Below are 22,720 nucleotides of genomic sequence, written 5' to 3' on the forward strand. Positions count from 1 at the left end.
GCAAGGGACATTGAGCCAAGCTCAGGTGGAGCTAAAATTAAACACTTAACAGAGACCAAATCCTAAAACAGTCACGTTTCTTCTACAAAAGGTGAGGTCACTAAACACCATTTAACAAAAAGAACTAGTGGCAAAACCAGGTACAATAAACGATGTATTTAGATAGTTGTTGAAGAACAAAGGCTGGTTTGAGTGTTACCAAGGCAGGACTGGATACAGCATATTGCAGTTAGATGAAGCCTGCTGTTAAATTATGCTCCTGGCAAGTTCCAGCCTGCCTGGAGAGTACCCCATCTTCTCCATGTTTGAGTGTGCCTCTTTATATCCCCCCAGGACTGGCTCTGGAGGCACACATGCCTCCAATGGTTGCCTTTATGCTGGCAGATCCCTGCACTATCTCAAGCTGGGACCAGGGCCCATGGCCCAGACTTCCCCTGCAGCTATGGTGAGGAGGCATGGAGCCACTGAAGGCTGTTCAGAGGGATGCCATCATGCTCATGTCTTACGTCACTCTAGTGATGCTCTTCACTAAGCACCCAGGAGATATGATGGGGATATGAACCTCATTAGAGGCATGATGCTACAGTGACTATAATTGCTATTATGCAAGGGTGGGTTTTTTCCACCAGTTCAGACTGTTTTCCTTCAAGGGCTCTTCAACAAGCTTGTAGCCTCATCTAGGATGGAAGAGAAAATACAAAAGGCAAATGCAGTTCCATCTGTTTGAACAGAAACTCCCTGGACTCAAAGAGGATTCACTCTAGGGGCATTCCCAATGCATTTGCTATTTTATAGGACTCTTCAGTGCACTGGGAGGTGACTTGGATCTATCTGTGGCAGAAGGAAAATGCCAGTATGCAGCACCATTCCAACAATCTGGAAGATGGTAGTATCATTTTCTGGAAAGAATTAATTTTGTTAGAAGTGTGTGCATTGTATCTGTTCATCTGGTCTGTTAATTCATCCAAAGGTTTCATCATCCTAGTAAGCTCAGTGTCTACTGTAGCTGGTAGGATAGCTCAAAATAATCATTAAAGGTACTCCATTAATTGGGTATTATTTTCATTAACACAATACAAAGACCCAAGTGAGACCTGAGTTCTACTTCCTATCACAAAGAAAGAATAAAAATCTAGTTCCAATGAATTTTTATAGAGAAAGCAAGTAATGGGGAGAAGGGAAATTGTGGCACAGAGATTTAAAGTGCTGCTGCAGGAGGGGAGCAAAGAAAGGAAGAGAATTATGTGTTCTAAGTCCCACTAATACATTGGTAAACAGGCAATTCATGTTAGTATCAATGTAAGATATTCAAATAAATTTCACCCCCTGAAGCTGATCAGAAATTTTCCAGAGAGCTTGAATCAAACATGACCAGAGGAAGAAGCAAGATTTTTTTTTCATAAGAACTAATCAGTTTCCAGCAGAAATAAAAAGAGCAAAGCAAAGAAACCAATAAAAAAGAAAAAAAACCTTCCCGAGATGTTTCAAACCTAAAGAGAGACCTAAGGGATGAAAGTTCACCCTGAGCTGATTCAGAGCACAGATTGTCTCCAGGTTTCCCCCATTTTGGAGCCCCTCATCATGGTGGGCAAGGTCCTTCTGATTTTCCATGCACCTTTTAGCAAGGGAATGCAGCTGCACTGGTGCAGGAGATCAGGTAACCTGTCCCTGTTCTAAACAGAATAGGCAAAAACTTCAAACAGGGACTTCCCCACCTAAAGGGTTCTCCTGTAGGGCTATCTGAAGGGCTCTGGAGTCTCAAAACCAGCAAAGGAGTCAGGTCTCCTGCCTGCCCCTGCTACCTACATGCATGGGACAGAGCCACCATCTTAGCACTCATTGTGGGTTTTAAACACAACAAAATATGCTGTAAGAGCTGGCTGACTTTCCAGCCCTATTGTTTTGAGCAGGGGAAAGCCACAGGGTTTGGATCAATGCAGCCATTTTAAATACCACAGTTTATTGTTACCATTTATATGGCTTTGGTTCAAGCCATCCCCTGTTTTGACAAGAAAGGAAACCATTGTTCTGAGGCAGGAAGACATGAAGGCATTCAGTACATCTGTCATTCCACCATCATACATTTTCTCAGTGTAAAGGGTCAGCAAAACTGCTGCACCACACATGAACTTTTACATAGTCGTATTTATTGTGCAAATGAAAAGCTGTTTTACACAGCATGCCTGACCAAGAGCTTGGCACCACTGCAAGAACGAGTCTATGGAGCAAACTGGATTTTATCACAGGCTGAAAGACTCTTCAAGTCCTTGAATACAAAGAGCTCCATTTAGAAAGAAATTGCAGTGTGTAAATATAATCCACAATCAAGGCTCTCAGAGTCACAAAATAGCATGACTATATCTCTGATTACTAATTTAATCAGGCACCACAAGCACTTAAGTGAAGAACCCCAACCAGACAAAGGGAGCTCCTTACAGCTGTTTTTAGCAGGCTTGCAATAGACATGTGAGCACAGATCTCAGTGTGTAAGCGATCCCACGTCTGAGTGGCAACATTTACTAAAACAAAGTGAGGTTGCACTGATGTGAATTGCGAGAATCGGCACAGACCCCCTCCTGCACTGGTAAACCATGGATTTGCCACATAACAAGGGAACAACAAGCCTTTGCACTATTCACACTGCCTCTCGTTTAGTCAGGATGCATCAGAATCCTGAGCTAGCTTGAATGGCTGAAAAAAATAATAATATATATATATATTTATACTTTTATTGGAAAGACCCACCATTATTTCCCATGCAGAAATTAATAATTAAATAAATCGGTCAAACCAAAGTCAGACAGGTGTCTGCTACAGGTGCAAGTCCCAGGCTAAACAAAACTCTTAAGTAATCTATATTCTGCAAGATGTGGTGGGACTTTTCTGAGCTGAGACCTCCTTAAAAGCTCCAGAGGCACCAGGGTCACCACTGTTCAGTCCAGGACGGCTGTACATCCCATGCAGGAGCTGGGAAGTCCTCCTGGCCTCCTTCCCCTATGGAATTCTGAGCAGTGTTTGGGAGAGGAGGGGGATCTAATGTCATTTTACTAGTTTTAAATTGCCAAAGAGCACCCAGGTCTCTCTGGCTATGTGTTAGGTGTCTTAAATACATTCGTGCATCTGAGTGCCAGAGTGTGAGTATACAGGCAGCCTTTGGTTTTTAGCCCACTTTCCTTGCTTCCCTGTTCACATCATCCTGTCCACTCCCCTCAAAACCATTTGGAACTATTCAGCTACCACCAAGCACCTTCTTCACGTCCTTTTGCCACAGACTGCCAATCCCATAAGGACATCTTGGGCATAGGTGGGCAGCCAAAACTGACACAACCTTTACATACCTATTGATAAGTCTCATGACCAGCCCACTGCAGCTTACAGACATGAAATATACTAATTAGCTTAATTTTCTGACAATATCTCAAAGTGATATAAAAATGTCTACATAACACATACCTTCCTTTCCTGTCCCACCCTGTTCCCTGCTCAGCCCTAAACAAGCAATGGGTGGAAAATATTCAGAACTCCACATAACATTAAATTTCTGCTTAGCGGATGTATTAATAGCTCAACCCATTTTCTGATGTAATTGCATTAATTGTTCCTGTCCCAACTGGCTTTCTAGGAGAAAAAGCAAGGTTCATTTAAATATTAAACACGGAAAGTGTGGGAGTTTTTGTTACGGCTTTGCGCGCAGATGTGAAGCAGAGTGCTAAATATCAGCACTCTGCCTAGTTGAAGGCTGTTGTGTTAGCAGGAATCCTCACCTATTCGTACAAACTAGCGTGTACCAGATGGCTCCATGGGAGTCAGGAGGCTTGAAATGGAGCAATCATTCAGTCTGCAGATGGAATATACAGTACGTTCCCAGTTAAGTAAGGGGCTCATTTATTCGGATAGATTCTGCATATATGGAGCGTGTCTCAGAGGACAAGGCAGTTTTTGTCTCCAGATTTCTAGCAAATTTCTAAACTAGGCCCATCCTCCATCATGCTTCTGCTACCAGAGTCCAGCAAAAAGCCCCCCCACTAATAGGTGGCATTTCACCCAAGCTCTGATGAATACACTGAACAAAACAATGGCAATTTTTTTTTTACGTCTTCCCAATCTGGAAAATAAAAGGTGCTCCAATATATTTTTTCTTGTCACTCATCATGCAAACATTCGGACAGAACCTTCTAATGCAGTGCTTCAATCAGAACAGAACTACATCTTTATATGTTATTTATGATAATTTATCATCAGAAAATAAATCAATGACTTAATGTTAATTAAGACCTGCGGCAGCAACACCCACTGCTGCAACGCAGAGTCCCAGAAGAGAGTCAGCCATGTCTGCCTTTGATGTCTGCAGCAAATGAAGCGCAGAAGCAAGATCTGTGCCTTAGTGGAAAGAGGCAAGAAGGATCCTGCCTCTTGAAAAGACATCCAGAGACATCCAAGCCAGAAGTTTCTGTCATGGGATTGTCATTATTTGTATAATAATGTAAACTACAGGCTGCCTTGAACAGAGTTAGGGACTCAAGCTGTTCAAAGAGGTCACAAACCAACCTTACTCTCAAGGATAAAAATAAAATATGCATTCTAGCCTCAGATTTTCAGTGGCCTACTAAAACATCTCTGGGCAAATAATTGAAGAAAACAATGAAAAAGCAAAAAAGCATTTTCAAATGCCTGGGTGAAAGATATTAATTGTTTCATACTGTTCCATAAGGCTTTGTAGAGCTGATCTTACAGGGGAAGGAGTATGCAGGGTTATCTCGGCTTTGGTTTGTTTTAACCAAAGTCCATGAAAACACAACAAAAGCTCAAGTTCCACACAGAAGAAGCAAACCTCCTATGTTTTGGCTTCACAAGCAAAGTGATCAAAAACATGCAGAGCCTTTCTCCCTATACCAAGTCAAAAAGTACGTCCTGAGAGCTTGGTCAAGCCGTGCTTCTAAATCCATCCCCAGAAAATTCACTTTGCCCCTCGGTCCTCATGAGACACCAAACTCCTTCGACACACACAACCCACTCCACTGCTTTCCAGGAGCACCAGCACCTCCCTACAAGGGCACTTCAAGCAGTAATCGGCCACGTAAACAGAGGGGAAAGATTCCAGCCTGGAAGAGCAGTAGGTGCTCCTTCTGCCCTCTCCATAGCCCGTGCTGCTGCTGCTCCATACTGGGGGCTTGTTCACCTGACCCTTTATTATCTACCAGTAGGCATAATCTGGGTCTACTGTACCCAGCACAGGTGATGTAGCATGTGATAATGCTATAGTTTACAAATGTGAACATCGCAGAGAACGTATTGATTTATAGTAACAAGCTGGAGTAGCAGGAAGGGGGAATTGTTAAGGGACTGTCTTCTATCACTTTCCAAGGACAGAAGGAACTCAATTATACCCAGCAGCCTCACCTAATGTAATTGTATTCGATGGCTGTTTGCCTTTGAAGTACCTCTCCTGCAGTATGTCTTGGCCGTGTATTCTGCCACATCAAAAAGGGAAAGTTTTACTACCTGTGCTTTTGGAGGGCTCATTAAAAACACACCAAGTAGTGAGATGGAGCAGAAAATTGTTATCAAATCCTCTAGGGCTTTTTTTTTTGTGTTGTTTTTCTTCTCAGATCACACAGAAGTCCATGAACTTTGTGGACTCCGTTACAGAAATGCCAGTTGCACTGACTGCTGTTAATTCATCACAGAACATGAACACAAACAAATTCTACAGACACACTATATCAAATCTGTTCTCCTGAAAAGACACATTCACTGGTGAAACAAAGAGAAACGTAATGGCAATTAATAAACTAACATTTACTGCACTAATTAGCATCTCCTAGAGGGCTTGATTATGTGTTTACACCAGTTAGACACAGCTCAGTATGAGAAAATACCCACATTTCATACATCAAAAGACATTTCTTTCATATTTCCTCTTCCATTCTTCCAGTAGTGAAGTGTGAAGACAAGAACATCAAGGAAGGTAGAATAATTCATTACTTTGTCTCCTACTGATTTGTACATTCAACATTTTTTTGGAAATAAACACGAAGTCATAAATTAGCTTGTAGCAAAATAGAATTAATTGAATGTCTTAGTAGGATCATCAAACCAAGGTTTAAAGTCAATTTATCTGCCTGGGATTTTGCTAATGTAGCTTCAGCTCATTAGGATGAGAGCTGATACTGCAGATGGGATGCACAGGCTCATGATGACACAGGCCAACCCATGTTTTTCCTATTTAGGGACAAAAATCTCTCACCATGCACACAGACACATGCATACACATGTTCACATATTTACATTCAGAGAGGTAAAAGTATGATCCATAAAATAAGGGCTCTCAAGAAAGGGGTTTTATATCCCAAGGATATTACAAGGATTTCAAATGCCTTCTGAAGACATCTAGTCACGCAAGGAACCCAGATTGTCCTGAATTTCCTAGCATGCTTGCAAGACCATGTCATTTCCTTAGCTTATAAACAATGCAGAAGTCAAATTAGTAAGTAATGGACACCAAGAGACAGTTTGGTTACATCAGCCCCTCTACCTAAGAGGCTGGAAACAATTAGACACAGAAGTCAGTACTGTGGTTTTGGGAGAAGTCGTATTAATCTCTGTGGAAACTTCATTACAGTCAGAGTATTTCCTGTCAGGAGGGCTTTCCACAAATAAATGCTCCAGCTAAGCAAGGCAGATGGAGTGCAGCAGGAGCAGCCTGAGGCAGAGGATGCCACCAGCTCCTTCAGCCTGCTCCTTAAAGGCAGCAGGTTGGTAGGGTTTCCTGAGCTGGTGCCACATAGAAGCAGGACATAACAAGCTCTTCAAATGCAGATCATAGCTTGAAGCCTATCCCAAGTGCTCTGCACTTCCAGATGTGTCCTCCAGCAGTGGCAACAAATTCCTATGGGGCTAGTGAAAAAAAAATACACCAGGGCTCAAAAACAGCTCCCAGCTGTACCTGGCAAAAGGAAAACTCCAGACTGACAATAGACAAAGTGCAACCACTGGATGTCATTGGGTAGGAGAAGAATCATATGTATGCCAATTGAAACAACTTAAATTCCAGGGAAAGGAAAATTCGACATTTAGCACAGCTTTAGATTAAGTCAGTGATGGTTGCATAGGCTGATGCCAAAGGCCAAATGCAACACCTGGCATATGAATAAAGTCAGTGCACTGAGACAAACAGGTAAGAAATAAATGGCATTTCAGATCCACAAACCTTTGATACACAGCTTGCCAGCTGTGAGCACCTCACTTTTCTGATAGCATACACACCTCATGCACTTATTCCTGTTTACTACTTTCATATTGGAAGGACTTAAGTCTGAACTGTGCTGAGGTCCACGTAAGTGTAGGATGGCAGGAGGAAGTTCCCCACAGTCCAGTAAAAGGAGTAAAAAAGCTGCAACAATGATGAGAAATTGAATGATGAAACATCTCAGACAGGGTGATAGTAAAATCTTTGACACTCTAGACACAGCAACACATCAGACTGTTTGCACACTTGAAGATACAGACAGCAACCTCACGTGTCTGTATTCAGAGCCTCCTGTACAGGGCACTCAGAAGTTTTTGATTATGTCAGTAGGTGCATTTGAATGGTTTGTTGAGCAAACTTACTTTAGGAATTTCAGGATGAGTGAGACACTCATTACCTTTAATAACAGCTTTAGTCACCACCTGTAGAAAAAGCATTTCTTCACTTAACTGCAGGCCATAAAGAGTGTTACCAGTGGCCTTACCTTTCTCCATGAGGAATGCAATTTCTCCAGAAGTTTTCCAGTCTGTCACAACTTTTACTTAGCTTGCTGGCCCTGACCATGGGCACAGACTGTAAGACGTGGTAGGTCTGCCTCATCATGAATATGGGAATGACCACCTCACTTGAACCTCAAGCTGTGAGAATCAAGCTCTTTGTGTGGGTGGAAGCAAGCTGTCCCAGGCTCATCTTGGTTAGGTAAAAGCAGTGCCTGTAGGTCATTTAAAACATATACCATAGGCAGCTGGTTCTCATGTTGGCTCTACTGTACTTGCAGACCTGACTTTTTCTGGACTGGGTTGCTAATTCACAACAGAATTGGATCAGTTGCTACTCTTGGATCCCAGGGGACAAAGATGGCAGGAGTGGCCTTTCTGCACCTCACACTGGCCAGAGACTGTGATTTCTGCCCAAAGTAGGTGGGATTTGGCTGCCTTGAATTCTTTGAAACTTCAGCCCTAAGTTTCAGAGGTTTCCAAGTTCAGTAAGCCAGTCATGAAAGCATCCCTGTACTTCATCCTCTGCCACATAGAAGTGCTGTGAGCACTTGGACACATAGCATGGATGCATAAACATTTGCTTTCTCCTCTGCCTGGCCACCTATTCATTACCTCAAAGCTAGTTGTAATCTCTTCCCCACTTACTGATCTGTTTATTGGAGACACTACAGCAGCATCTTAAATGGGACATATCCAGCTGGGAACAGGGAAGACAAATAGCTGGCAGCACCACTGCCTTCCTCTAATGCTCCCAGCTTTCAGTTGTCTTCTCCCTTGCCAGCCGTCTGTCCTTCTGCAAGCGTGGCTGGCTGCAGACCATTGATACGAAGAAGATGTCTGGCACCTCATACTCTAAATAGGTTCTGATGTAGCCCCTCATGCTTGCCAAAAACCCCAGTGCTAGGCTAGATTAAGGGAGAGCCAGGGCTGAACTGTGTATACAACTGTATTACCTAGGACTAATACAAATATTTGGCCATATATTCAACCAGCACCAAACCTAGCACCACTAGCTGTAATGGACCAATGCCATTTCACGTCAGTGCTCCTAAACAGGAGCGAGCTGTTCGTAGCACGTTTAGCTGTAGATACAAGAGAACTTCTAAAATTCTTTATGAAAGGCCTATTTTACTAGTACCTTAATCAACCCTTCTTCAGGCAAAATTCCTCTTTCATTTTATGGAGGGAACTTAGGGCTAAGAAGTCTTATAAAGAGTCAGTAATAAAGTAGAATCAAGACTGCTCTGAAATCCAGCCCTTGAACGATTTCTCAGACTCCAAACTCTGCTACATTATATAGACTTCTTACAGGCATCTGTGTGCCTTCAGAATAATATTTATGCTTGTAGTTTCCCACTCTGTGCACACAAGATACTGCCTATCTCTTCCAGACACCAGCCATTTGCCTTTCTGCTGTGTTCTCCTCTTCTACAGAAGAGAAGGTCCCTCTGGCCCATAGGGTAAGGCAGTGCATAGACTCTGTGTACTTCTCCAGCAACTACTTTTTGCAGCTACTTACAAAACCAAGAAGAGTTACAAAATCCTGGGAATGTATGTGCTTGAAGAAAATTAATCTGTTTCTCTTCTTGCAGTAGAAATGACCCTGCTCCAGTTAATAAAAAAATAGTTTATTTTTGGTGAATTTTCATTTGTTGGCAGCCTGAATGTCACTTCAGCTCCACTGCTTCCCTGTCCCTCCCTTTCATGTGATCTGAAAGCAACTTTAGTTTGTTTCTCACTCACAGCAAAGCAGAGCTGCAATAACAGCAAATGGTCCTTGGAAATCACAGCCACATTAGGCTTCTGTTCAAATAGCTTTTAGGGCTGTGATAATGGGAGGCATTCCTAATAACTGGTGACTCAGTGAGACCCTGCACAGAAGGCCTCCAAATGACAGTACACAATTTAGAATTTAATCTAGAAACAGTGGCGGTGATGAGATTCCAGCTGGGGACCTTCTGGTCTGGAGGCCGGTGCTGTACAAAAGTCTAAAGCAACTAGTTTACCCAACCAGAAAGGAGATGAATCCCTTCTCTTCCACAGAACTTCACAACAACTTTTAGGGTGGTGGTTGACCTGTGAAGCGGAGTACACCTTCATTGCTGCCTTGACTCTGGAGACTCACCACCCTGAACCATGCATGGTGCATTAAGCTGCTGATTTGTGGAGAGTGCCCAGCCATGCAGCATTAATATGAAAGTTAGTTCCTGAACACTGAATTTCTCTGCACACTTCAATTCACAGGCCACCCGTATTGTGCTTGTGGCCTGTCCTTGGTCTGCTATAAATCTAGACTGGATGCTCGCCTAGAGAGAGCAAAGATAAGAGTTCACCCTTCACTTACCCAATGCATGGCTTGTGTTGAAATTCCAGTGTTAGCATGAACTTACCTTAGCAGCACTGTTTACATAAAGAAAATTTCTTTTTTGGGAGGAGGAAACCACGACCCCACTGGCAAAAGAAGCACGTTTTATTTCTTAGAACAAAGCCTTCAGACTATCAGTCTTTGTCTCCATGATGTGCAAAGGGAGGGAAATTCAGAACAGACCTTTCTTTCTAAGGTCATGGTCCTTGGGTACCCACTGGAAAACAGCAAATGGTCAGAGATGAGCACAGTGTTTCAAAAGAGGGAGGATGGATGACTGTCTCCTGGGTACAGACACAGCCTCCTATATCTCTACTTTAATGTTTCTCTGACGCGCCCTGGTACCATCCAGAAAGAAGGGCAGGAAACCTCTCATGCAAGCAACAGAGAAAGGACAACTCCAACTCAGGAAAGCAGGTCAAGAGAGGTGACTGTGGTCACATAGCTGGGTGTCATTTAATGCAAAAATCACTATGGATGGATGAACTTCAAAAAAACAGGACAGAATTGACCAACTAGTGGACAGTGAAAATAAACCACAAATACCAGTGGTTTGGAATGTATTTATTTTTCACTATCAGTGGTCTTCCAATTAGGTGCAATATTTGCTAACAGAGTAATTTGAGTTATCTGCAGATAGCTGAAAAATACAAAGGGTTCATTGCCCAGATATCTCTGTTTAAAATAGATTTGCTTTTGTTCATTGGTGTATTGCACATGGCTGAGAAATGGCAAGGTGCCAAAATGAAACTGCTCCTAATTTTCAGAGGAGGCCACTGGCTAATTACACAGACTGCAGGTGTGAAGAGAGAAGCTCAAAGTAATCAATAGTAGTAATTAATCTGCTAGACTGGAGCTAAAGAGCTAACAGCTGGACATCAGAAATGGACACATGCAACAAGATCAGCAATAATTACCTCTTTAAATATTGAATTTCCATAGCAACAATTAAGCATATAAATAAAGGCTTGAAATCAAGGCCCCAAGGCATGATGCTGAATTGCAAACACAACATTCTCCAAATCAACCCTTTTAATAAAACAGTAACAATATGCTTGGGCTGGGTCGACTGGTCTCTGGTGCTAGCAGAAGCTCAGATTCTGCTTCCTCCAGATTTTTTGGCTCTTCCTCTGTGGCTGCTTGCAAACCCACAGGTTCTGCTGTAACTTCTCTTCATTCAACTACCATCTAAAAAGACATGGTGAATCACATGCCCACAACTCACACCCTCTCTTCTAAAGGCTCTCCACCTTACAGCTTTGGCTTTTGCACCCCTTGGAGATGGTTTCACTTCAAAATGCTCTGTTAAGGCACAATTTGGATCAAGCCAGCAGTGCCATCTTGGCTGGGCAGCATCAGAGCACTTGCTGGTAAGTATCCTCCCTGCAGCCTCTGCTGAATTGTCAAGAGTGTCAAGGTGGATCAAGTGCCAGAGTGACAGAGCTGCTGGAAGAAGGTTCTCTGAAGATCCTTCCACTGTGGGAAGCACTAGCACCACCTCTCCTAGAGGGACCCAGAGATCTCTCCTCATGCCTTGTGGCATGGACCCACACAGCAGCACCAGCACCTTTGTGGGATCAGTAGCACCTGCAGAAGGAGACACCCGACTCCCCTCTAAGCTTAATGACATGGTTTAATCACAAGATCACATCACACCCCATCAGGGAAGCCGGAGATGCTGGGACACCATTAATCTCAGACTAATCTACTCAATAAACATTACTTTCTCATGTATACTGGCTAAAACCCACATTTGCTTATCTCAGAGGAGATGTTAAGTCCACCTTTTCCCTGATCCAGAAAATCAGAACAATGTAAAAGGCATAAACCTGCTCTTCTTTATGTTCTTCTGTGTCTATGGGACCAGAGACAGCTTCATGAATCCTGACCTGCACCTAACCAGTCAGCAGCCATAGACCATGTTACTGCAAGGTTTTAAAGAGCTTTAGCAATTGAAGCAGCCAAGGCCAGTCTGCCTCTGCTCTGGCTCCACCTTACTACGTAAGGTTAGTTCTGGGATGAGGTGCCCTCTGCTTCCCAAGAATTAAATGGGTTCTTTCCAACATATGTGTCAGATCACATATTATCTCACACCTCAGTAATAAGACAGAAAAAAAAAATCCACTCATTAACATCAAGCAGCATTATCTTCCCTGCATCTACTTTAGCACAAGGAAAACTAAATCGGACCTACAGAAATCCAAAGAAAAAAGAAACACTAAAGTATATGCATTATTTTGATCCCTGAATTTCCAGAACCAAACCTAGATCTAGATAAAAAGTTGAAACTGTTTTTAGAATTTTTAAGTGTTCTGCATTTTAAATATTTCTTTCTCTAATCATTTATCAGCTCAGAGTTTTTCTCCTTTCCAGCTTTTTTGGGGTTTGTTTTTTTCCTTTAAAATAACTAGAACCAAGGGACCCATTTTTGAAACCTGACACTGTCTTCAGTTAGGTAGCCCAGTCAAGGAACAGAAACTCCTTGAACTTGCTGTTGGTTTCAGTGAAATTTTATGAAAGTCTGAGTTAACTGCCATTAAGGTGGGATGGGAATCTATACTTTTTGCTTCAGAAGAAGGCAGAATTTTGTAATTACCCTCATATATTGATTCCCTCAACCAAGCCAGCAATATTTCTGAGTCTCCATGGCCTGTAAATATTTCTACACGCTATATTTCAAACAAGTCTGTAGTACTGATTTGTGATGTGCCTGCCATGCTATGATATTTTACCAGTAGAATGCTTTTGCTGCTTTGGTACTGACTGTGCTTTTTGCCCTTCTAACCATGCAGCAGGTCAACTCCCTGTGAAGAACCACTGCTAGGCATTGCCAACATATCTAAGAGGATCTTTTCTTAAAAACAGAGATGTGCTTGACTGAGTGACACATTGGACTTCATATCAGACATACATGAATTACTAGCTTAACATGGCCACCAACCCAAAATCAGCATGATGAGTCTCACCTGCTTCTCCCCACACCTTCAGCAATGGAGAGCACAGCTCATCCCTCCATAGGTGACACACACGCCACTGCCATTGGGAAGTGTTTGGCAAAGGTGAAAACTGGAAGAAAGCTGCTTTCCAAGCTCCTCTCTGAGCAGCACCTACAGCCTTATCTACCCTGATGTCTTAGTGGCCAGGTGCTGAAGATCAGCATTCAGAAACCAGAATTGCCTGGTCCTGGAGGAGAGGAGTCAGGCCAACAGCTGAGCAAACAGCAGATGCAGCTGCACAACAGCAACCACCTGGGAAAAAAGCAGCAGGTGCAGCCTTCCGGCATCTCCTACCTGACGTCTTCCAAAAAATTATGGATATATGTGGTCTGAAATACTGCCATTCTGGTTTTGGGACTGAAAAAAAGGACCCCCTTGGTGGTGGCCAGGATCTGTGTTAAGGTCTATCACCATATAGCCACAACAACAGTGCTCACTAAGTCAAATACTCACGTTGCCCAGCTGTTAGAGGATTCAGAAAACAAGGTACTTTACCCCAGTCCATCTTCAGAGCAGAGCCTTTTTCCCAGTGGCTCTCCTCATGCCACATCAATAATCCCTTTTGCATATGGAAACATAGCTGGGGAAAGCCAGTGAAACACCTTCTCTCTCTCCATCCTTCAGGACATATCAGGAATCACTGCCTGAGACTTGAGAAACAGGGTTGTGTTGTCTCAAGGCACAAACAGAATAGTGGTAGCTATTCACTCTGCCCAACTCTGGCCAGTAAATATAGGTGCCAATACTAAAGAAGATAAGTCATCCTAGGCTGCCTTTATTTTGAGAGAGGAAGGTCCCCCTCCAAATTTGTATTCTGAGAACTATACTAAATTTCTTATTTTCTTCTCCTGCCTGGTGCACTAAGCCTCCTGAAACGTATATTACACACGGTTCAGAAGTAGACAGGTTTTAAATTAATATTAAAATATGTTTATAGAGGTGTTCAATTGTAAGTATTTTGATGAAGCAGCAATTATAAAACCACAGTGTGGAAAAATAATAGTTTTCAGTATTAGTACAGATGGAAAACAAGCTAGGGATGGGAAAAGGATCTTTCAGTTTCCTCCCTATATCTTTTGGGGAAGAAACCACAATAAACTATCAGGTCAGTGTCAGTTCATCAGAAAAAAAGCCAAGGCTGCCTTTCTCAGGATATTTTGAGCACATTCACACTGGAAATACGCAAGAATGAGAAGTCTCATGACATTTCTGCCAATTCATGTCTGGATTGCATTATCATTTGAGAAAGAGACCAAGACTGTCCCATTTCCATAAAGAGCTGTGAAATGGAGCTGGAGCTTAGAGCAGATCAAGGAGGAAACCAGGATGGTGCAGCCTCAGGACCCCTGATCACCCTGCCACAAGCAAGTCACCCCTCTGGGTCCTGCTGCTGGTGGCTGGGAGGAGAGAGGGGAGCTGCTCTCACTGAAACCAAGGCTTTCAGTTTCAACATTGAAGCTCAAGTTTAGAAGCTTAACTTTAAAGTAATATGGTTTTTGTTTTGTTTTGTTTTTGTTTTTTAAAAAAAAAAAAAAAAAAAAAAAAAAAAAAAAAAAAAAGAGGAAAGGTGACCGAAGAAAAAAAAAACCCAAACATAAAACCACAATTTGGTCTCTCCTAGCTTGCGTTTGCCTATGAACAGTATTCACTCAGGCTCATAGTGGTCTTGACCCTCACTGTTGAGAGGGAAGCTCTCCCGCAGGGAAATTACCAGAAAAAAAGTCTACCTTTGCTGCCCTAGATTGCAACTTGGAGGACTTCCTTTCTTTCCCTTGAACACAGCATGATCCTGGAGGTATTAACCTTGCTGGGTAAAAGATAACCTCTGCAAATACTTCTGATGCAACATGAAAGAGTTTACAAGCCCTCCAGCCAGTACAAGGCTGCACACCACTCTGCAGAATCACATGGACTTGGGTCAGGCATGTGTAGACCACGTGCAAGTATATATACGAGCACATGTCTGTATATGTGCACCCTCATGTGCAGAATAAACAACTTTGTAATTATGTTTTCATTATAAAATAAACTTTCAGAGAAGCATAATTTTTTTAAGAATGTCAAGCTTAAGTAACCCTCCTCTTTCTGTTTACCCCTGGTCAGATAAAGATTTGCCACAGCATAGCTGGCTCACTAATTCATTCTGTGCTTTCTGTACATCATTTGACTTTTTCCTCCCACAGCACACAAGATCCACAAGCATACAGATGTGGCATTTGCCTCTATGGTTGTTCCTCTGTCACTGGTGGATCCTGAGAAGTGCATCCTCTAGCAGGGTTTATGTGCTCCCTGGGCTGGCAGCCAGCCAGTAAATTCTATATCAGGTTGACCAGCTGCACGTAGCTTCCTGAGACACAAAGAGGATGGGGAACCATGGCACTTTGTGCAACAAGCAGGGACCATGTCTGATGGCAGGGGAGACAGAAGTTGGCTGCATAAAAATCTCACATATGTGTGCCTAAAAAACCCCACCCATATAGAATAGTATTGAGCGGACATAAGGATTTGCCAGTTGCTTTTGAAGGCATCTCCAACCCAAAGGAGCCAACAAAATCACCCTCCAAGTTGCATAGTATTCTTTAGGTTTATTATGTTGGTCATTTCCCCTCCTCATGCTACAAGTCAGACCATCCCTGAGTACTGCTTCCCTCATTTTCTTCCTAGCCCTTTGCAGACTCTCTTGCTTGAGACTAAACACAAGTCACTCAGCCTTCTACACATGCTGCATACAGTCAGCTATCTCCAGAATATATGCCTGCAACAGGACATCCATGGGACACATGTACCTCTAGTGGAATAAGCACTGCAGCTCACGTTCCTGCATGCCATCATAAGCCACTCACATAATGACTTTGTGGGAGAATATTCATTTTATCAGACCGGCTAGGCAAACAGAAGTAACATTACACAGGCATCCATATCCTTGGGTGTCTATGCCTTAGAAAAGCACTGTCACATCAGAGAGCTGCTGTTGAGTGAGTGTTAAGGTAAAAATGTGTATCTGGGTGACACATCGCAGCCTCTAGATATCGAAGGAGACATTTCAATAAGGTCACATGTCTAGTGCCAGCAGACAGGCAACTCCTTAAAACCCTTGGATATGACCCAGCTCTTAATGCAAACAGCCATTTTAGGAAGACTGACAGGATTATGCTCTGTATTGAAGTGCAGCTCCATAACTAAATGCACTACCCAACTCACAGACTAAGAATTAAACTCACATCTCTTTCCACATATCTTCAGCTGAATAGGAGTAGAGGTATTTTCACAGAAAAATGGGTAGTAGAGTCTTTTTCAGACTGAATAACTTATAAAGCACTGGATTACCATACCTGTAGATGAAAAATACACAAGAGAAACATAGGCATCATCTCCTGTGACTGAGTAAATATCCGGCCTACATAAACCTAGCTCCTCATTGCTGGTTTCATTATTTTCCTTCCAAATGTTATTACATCTTCTCAGACTTGAGCTGTGAAATACTGTAAGTGTGGAACACTTCCTGCTTTGTTCTTCTAGAGAATCTAGTGCCATGAGGCCCGGGCTCCTGGGCTATCGGAACACAAATGATGTCTTGAAGGCTGTTGCTGGGTACATGATTTGTCGCTGTTGTTCTCATTCAGACTGGCACAGAATACACTCAATCTGAAACAAGACAATTCCAAGTCTAAAGACTTGGAATTCTTGATTCTCCAAATCTGTAGACTGATTCCCCTGTGTGTCTTTGCATGGCACCATTCCTGATTGGTGGGATGTGGAGCAATGGCTGAAGTTCTCCATCCCACCACTCACCACCTCTTGCATACCTTTTCATAACCATTTTGTCTTACCACAGGTTATCATCTTCAGCATTTAGCAAAACTATATGTGTATAATATTTGCCATGCTGTTCACACAGGAAATCGAAACTGTTTATTTTTTCAACAGGAAAATTGTGAGCTAATTTATACAGATGTATTTATTTAGTGACTCATTAACAATAAGCATCAGGAACTTAATTTACTGCAACATCAGCCCACAGACTGTGGCAAATTATGTTACTCAGAGAAGCAGGACCCAGGTCTGTCAGAACTGACTTTTAAAGTTGAGGTTTATTTTTAGCACCCATTTCATAGCCAGCTTTCTCCAGCAAGATGGATGCTGTTGGTACTCTCAGCCAATACTTACCCACTTAACTTCAAGACTTCTTTATTATTACTAGTATCATTATTTTTATTCTAGTGACAATTTTGTATAACTATATATGTGACAAAACATAAGTGTTCAAAAGGATGATACAGGAAAACATGTAGAGTCCAAGTGCTTTAGAAAGCAACTCAGTAAAATTATGTCAATAGTTGATTTCTTGTTCCTCTATCAAACAAAAAAAAATATTGTATAAAAATTATTGGTATATGGAAAGGGAATATTTAGCTTGACCTAAACCATCTTTTTAGAATCAGATTTACTTTTCCTAGAAAGCAAATGCAAGCCAATCTTTTCTTCAGCTCCAATTTGAGAAAGTTTGTATTTAAGGCACTTGCAATGAAAGTACATAAAAAGTAGGGATCAATACACAGACACCCTGCAGAAGAAAACTGTGATTTTTTTGCCCTAGAGGCAAAAGAGTTTTTATCTTCCCTCCAGCTGATTCAAAGATGTTAAGCCACCAGGAGATAGCTGTAGGCTTCAGCAGGTAGGCTGAAGGGTATTTGGAGAAAGGGTTTTTTCTTGAGCCTCTCCTGTTGGAGCTGTTCTAGTTCTCAATGAATATGTATAGATTAATTAAGAGACAGAGAGACTAATTAATAACACTGAGCTTGGTAGGCTGGGTACCCAATTCTAGTTCCTTCTCTAGTGAAAATCTAATTATCTGTACAAAGAGGAATCAAGAGAAAAAGGCAAATTATAACAATTCCCTTTTCCAAGCTAGACCATCCTATAGCTTGGCAGGCAGAGAGGAGGTCTCATGTGCATGGTCACATCATCACTGAGTGTCTTGAGAACAGGACTCAGTGCCAAAATTCACTCCATAATGACCAATCTCACCTGGAAACCCTTCCCTTCCCCCTCCATCTTTAAGTATTTAAGGGGGAGACACTAAGGGGAAAAGCAAAATCATCCCATTCTGATTTCAAATGCACATTTAGAAATTAAAGCCCTTCAAACTATCAGTGCCTCTGAGCACAAGTACCCTTTCTTATAACCACAGATCAGCACCTGTCAGCTTGATGAGATTCTCCCAGAGCTTTAAAATATTAGCAAAGATTATGTTTTGAGTGCTGGGTTTTGCCTCTCACTCTGCCTCTCCCAAACTGACACATGCAAGCTTTAGTATAAGCATTCATTTACTGCTTGTATTTAAATTTATACACAGCCCATAAAAGATTAATACATATCCATGAAAAAGACTTTTATATCAGTCAGATCAAAATTAGTGAAACCAGTCAAGTAAGTAGGTGGCCGTTCTACATGTTTTCATTCTGACATTATTCTATCACTGTTATACTACCCTGAAAGTGTTTTAATGTATTTTGTATGTGTTGAGAAATGCTTTTGTGGTCTCTTGCCACTGCACCCTGGTGGAAAACACCCCCTGGTTAGAAGTGTTTGAATAAATTACTAAATCCAGCACAAAGGAAGAAAGCCAGTACAGAAATTGGAGAGGAGGAGAAATCAGTGTGAGGAGAGAATATATTCTTAGACACAAACTCCCTTGCATAATATTTTGTTCAATAGACTGTATTTTTCTTTAGCACTGAAGGAAGAGGCTTTTTGCAGATCAGAACATTTTGAGCATTTGATGGAAGGCAGGGAAGTTTATTTATAAACAGAACCACAAAGGAACAATAGGCACTAACATCTGTAGTCACTTGTGAGTTATGTTTCTAACTGTCAGCCTAAGAATATGAATTATTTCTTTACAGAACATCCAGTTCATCACACAGCCCAGGTCAATGAAAGTAAAAGCTCCAGCACCACCTTTATTTATCTTCAAGAGTAACCTCATACAAGACAATGACTTTTTTTTTTTTTTTTTTTTTTTTTTTTTTTAGAACAGACATATTGTATTTCTGAAGAGCTTTTAAATAATGACCCCTAAAAAATCATTTCCCCTAGCCCTTTTTTTCTCTCCACTGAATTTATAAAAACAGTGCTCCACCTGCTAACACTCACAGACCAATAACTTAAATTTTTGGCACTTATTTATAGACTCAATAGATCTATCCACACCTGCTTTCCCCTTAATTAGTTGGCTATCCAAAGGCTGCAGACTGACTGTTGCCAGCTTCCTGTACTAATAGGAAGATCATTTAGGGCTGCTGTAAAAGCAGAAAATAAATAAATAAATAAATAAATAAATGTCTCATGCAGAAACACTAACAAGGAAAACATTAACACAAAAAGGGAAAAGAAAAAAAAAAAAAAAAAAAAAGAGAGAGAGAGAGAGAGGAGTGTTCATGGCTGGGGAGAGCTGATTGGTTGCTTTTGCTGAATATTTAAAGCCAAATCTGAGACACGTGCAGGACTGTAAAGGTCTGTAGAGTGTCAAATTAGCAGCACAGGGCCCTGATTCACCATTACACTACTTTTGAGGAGCTTTGGATCACCAAGGAAGAGATTAAATCTTTAGCCTACACATCTTACGAGGAGAGATATTATGGTGGTAGGAGTCAAACTATTATTAGATTAGCTATTAGGCAGAGGGAGAAAAATGCTTGAGAGAGATTTACTTTGCACAGTGCTATCAGCTGACTCACTAGAATAGTAGGCGTTTGAAGACTAAAATGACAGGAACATTGTAAGCACCTAAACGGGCAGGGAATGGTGTGGGTTTTTTTTAAGAAAGCACTTGTGTCTTATTTTTCTGGGCTAGAAACCCAGGGGCAGCATATATCCTTGAAAACAGAAAAGAAAACATAGTTTCTCATCCTCAGATAGGAGTTGGTAATGGCAACACCCCATGGCAACTTGCATCCAATCCAGTTGAAAGGATGACTTGAGTGCTGATCAAGGGATGGAAGTTGCACAGAAGATAGTGGCTTTCTGCAGTTCTCTGCTGCTTCTAAGTTCCTCATTTAACACACAGGGTACAGCACCCAGCACAAGGACATCCTCATCCATCTTGCACCTTCCAGACAGAGCTGTAATTACAAAGCCTGGTCCTAACAATGCTCAGACCTTTCAAAGTTTTTTTTTTTAGGAGAGCAGCTCCAATAAAGCACTCAAGTTTTACTGTTTCCAAGGCTCGAAGAAAAAAAATCGCCTTGTGGTGTATGTTAGGACAGGAGGAAAGGAAAACTGTGTAATTAAATACCTAAGGATGAAATATAACAAGTAGGATAGTAAGAATTAATTACTCATCTGAGGGTTTGCTTTGACCCGCTATTCAGCAGTCACACCTATTTTACTATTATGTTTCAAAAACCCATTTTTTTCTGCTCCAAGGCTTAGACCTGTGATATTACATTAGATGAATTTCCCATGTTGTTCTTTTCTGTTTGGGAAGTGGTATAATTATAGCGACTGATTTGGAGAGCAATAGTTTGGAAATGTTGCCTGAGGCATACCAAAGTCCCATGACTTGTTAATAAGTCACTTCTCTCCCAGGGGCTTTTTTTAGCTACTTCTTCAAATACTGCTAGCGCTCATTGTTACGGTTTCCTAATATTGTGGGCATGTCAAAAACCAAGGATAAAAGGAGACGTTTGGATGTCTCTGTTGCAGTGGAGGGGCAGTTTGGCTTTCACAAAGGCCAAGAAGCCTTTCCTGTTAAAAGGTTGAGTAGACAAAGAAGTCTGAAATCTGCCAAATCCGACTACCTGGGAATTTGCGATTCCTCTGTTTGTCATCCAAAGTGGGGACTAATGAGAAAAGGTGACTCTGGATGTCTCTACGAGACACACAGCCTGGGGCTTAAACATCCCAGCTCTGACCCTACCTACAGAGAGGGCTGTGCTGGCACCACTATCAGGAGCTCACCGCAACCCTCACCTGCCTAAAGGCTGCCCGGGACAGACTCCAAGCAAGGGCATCATGGACTCTTGTGCACCCAGGACAGTCCAGACCCCTCTTACCTGCCAGAAAGTTAACTCCTCTTGCCCCCACCTGCAAACACCTCTACCTTGCTCTGAGTTGAACTCCAGTGGGACAGGATGCACATGGTCAGACCTGGAGCCACAGCACTTTATTGAGGCCAGGGGGGCCAGGATTCAGTCACGTGGCAGATCCAGAAACCCAGCTTAGAGGAGAAAGTCAGAAGGGAACTTAATATACAACTTCTGAGGGCCATCTCAAGGGAAGGCAAAGAGACCAGGCCAAAGTTACAGACAGATTTTACATCTTGCCTGAAATGAGGAGGGGGAAGGAAATGGAGATACCTCAACCTGCAGTCACCACAGGAGAAAGCACTGAAGACCTGGAGAGGCAGAGCACAGATGTGACTTCCCTTCTTCTGCTGCTAGCCTAAAGCTGTTTCAAAACTTGACTATAACTTCCATGCAATGGTTAAAAAAATTATATATATATATATATTTATATACACAAAAAAGAACAAAATCACTAAATCAGAAGACACCCTATTACCTCTTTAGTGATGTACAAATCAAGTAAAAATCTATACGTTAACTTCAACTGCTTAAGTCATCACTGTTTTCAACAACAAAAAGAAGCACATTTCTACTATTATTGAATAAACCTCAGAAACTCACGGACAAGTATCTGTGCAATCAGAAAGTCTGGGCTGCCCAATAATATGTTCTGCTCTGGATAAGTCAATCCTTTGAAAATGAGAAATTTCAGCTGTACAACTATCCCGTAACCTTAGTTCCCCTATAACACATTTTGTAGATATAAGGAAAAGAGGATGACCACCAATGACTATCATGGAACAGCACCCAACACCTTCTTGGTGTTAATGCTAACTGCACCGTATGTGTCCCTTAGCAAATGGAAGCTGTACACACCTACCCTACACCCAGGTAAATAGCCTACAGCAGCACCTCAACCCAGCACTAAACCTGTAAATCAATATTATCTTACGCCTTGCCACCATTAAAATCCCATTTCTAGTTATTTGTCTTCTTCCTGCATCTCAGTGCTGCCTGCAGTGAAATTCCCAGGTTCCTTCTGGCACCTAGGTGCTGTTTTCCTTTATGCATTCATAGACACACATAGAGGTATGTGCATTCATCTTCTCTCCTTACCCACCTGGAATGTTTTTCCTATTATCCTCCAAGCTCTGCCAAACTCCAGCTAATCCTCCCACCGTTCAGTACTGCTCCAGCTAACACAGTGACTGCAGCTGGAGTGGTTGCAGATAATTCCCAGTGAGCACTGCCAGCTCCAAGGGGGAAGAGTTAATGTTTTATTGGCATGTACCTTGATTCTTTATTTCCTGGATTTGAATTTTCCACTTGGAAAGGTCTCTGCTACAACTGGGTCATCTTAACTCTGCATTAAAAGGTTTGGTGTTTTTTTTTTCCATCAGCCTCAGAGCTTCTTTGTGGTAAGGTAGCTATAATTATCTTCAAAGACTTTCTTGCAGAGCTTATAGCATCTTGTGTTGCATATCACCTCTAGAATCAAACTGAAATTTGTCAAGCATATTAGAAATCCAGAATACTGACAA

At 41.9% G+C, this 22,720-nt stretch overlaps 1 long non-coding RNA gene across 1 annotated transcript in view; it reads right to left on the reverse strand.

The window, feature by feature from the left end:
* The window catches only part of LOC139792659 (uncharacterized), a 103,365-nt gene extending 81,990 nt beyond the window's left edge, over positions 1-21,375 (reverse strand). The window contains exon 1 of the long non-coding RNA XR_011724336.1: positions 21,168-21,375. This is a non-coding gene — a long non-coding RNA (uncharacterized lncRNA). The remainder of the gene's footprint in view (positions 1-21,167) is intronic.
* Positions 21,376-22,720: the final 1,345 nt, after the last annotated feature.

This window comes from Heliangelus exortis, chromosome 2, assembly GCF_036169615.1.
Source record: "Heliangelus exortis chromosome 2, bHelExo1.hap1, whole genome shotgun sequence".
Lineage (NCBI taxonomy): Eukaryota > Metazoa > Chordata > Aves > Apodiformes > Trochilidae > Heliangelus > Heliangelus exortis.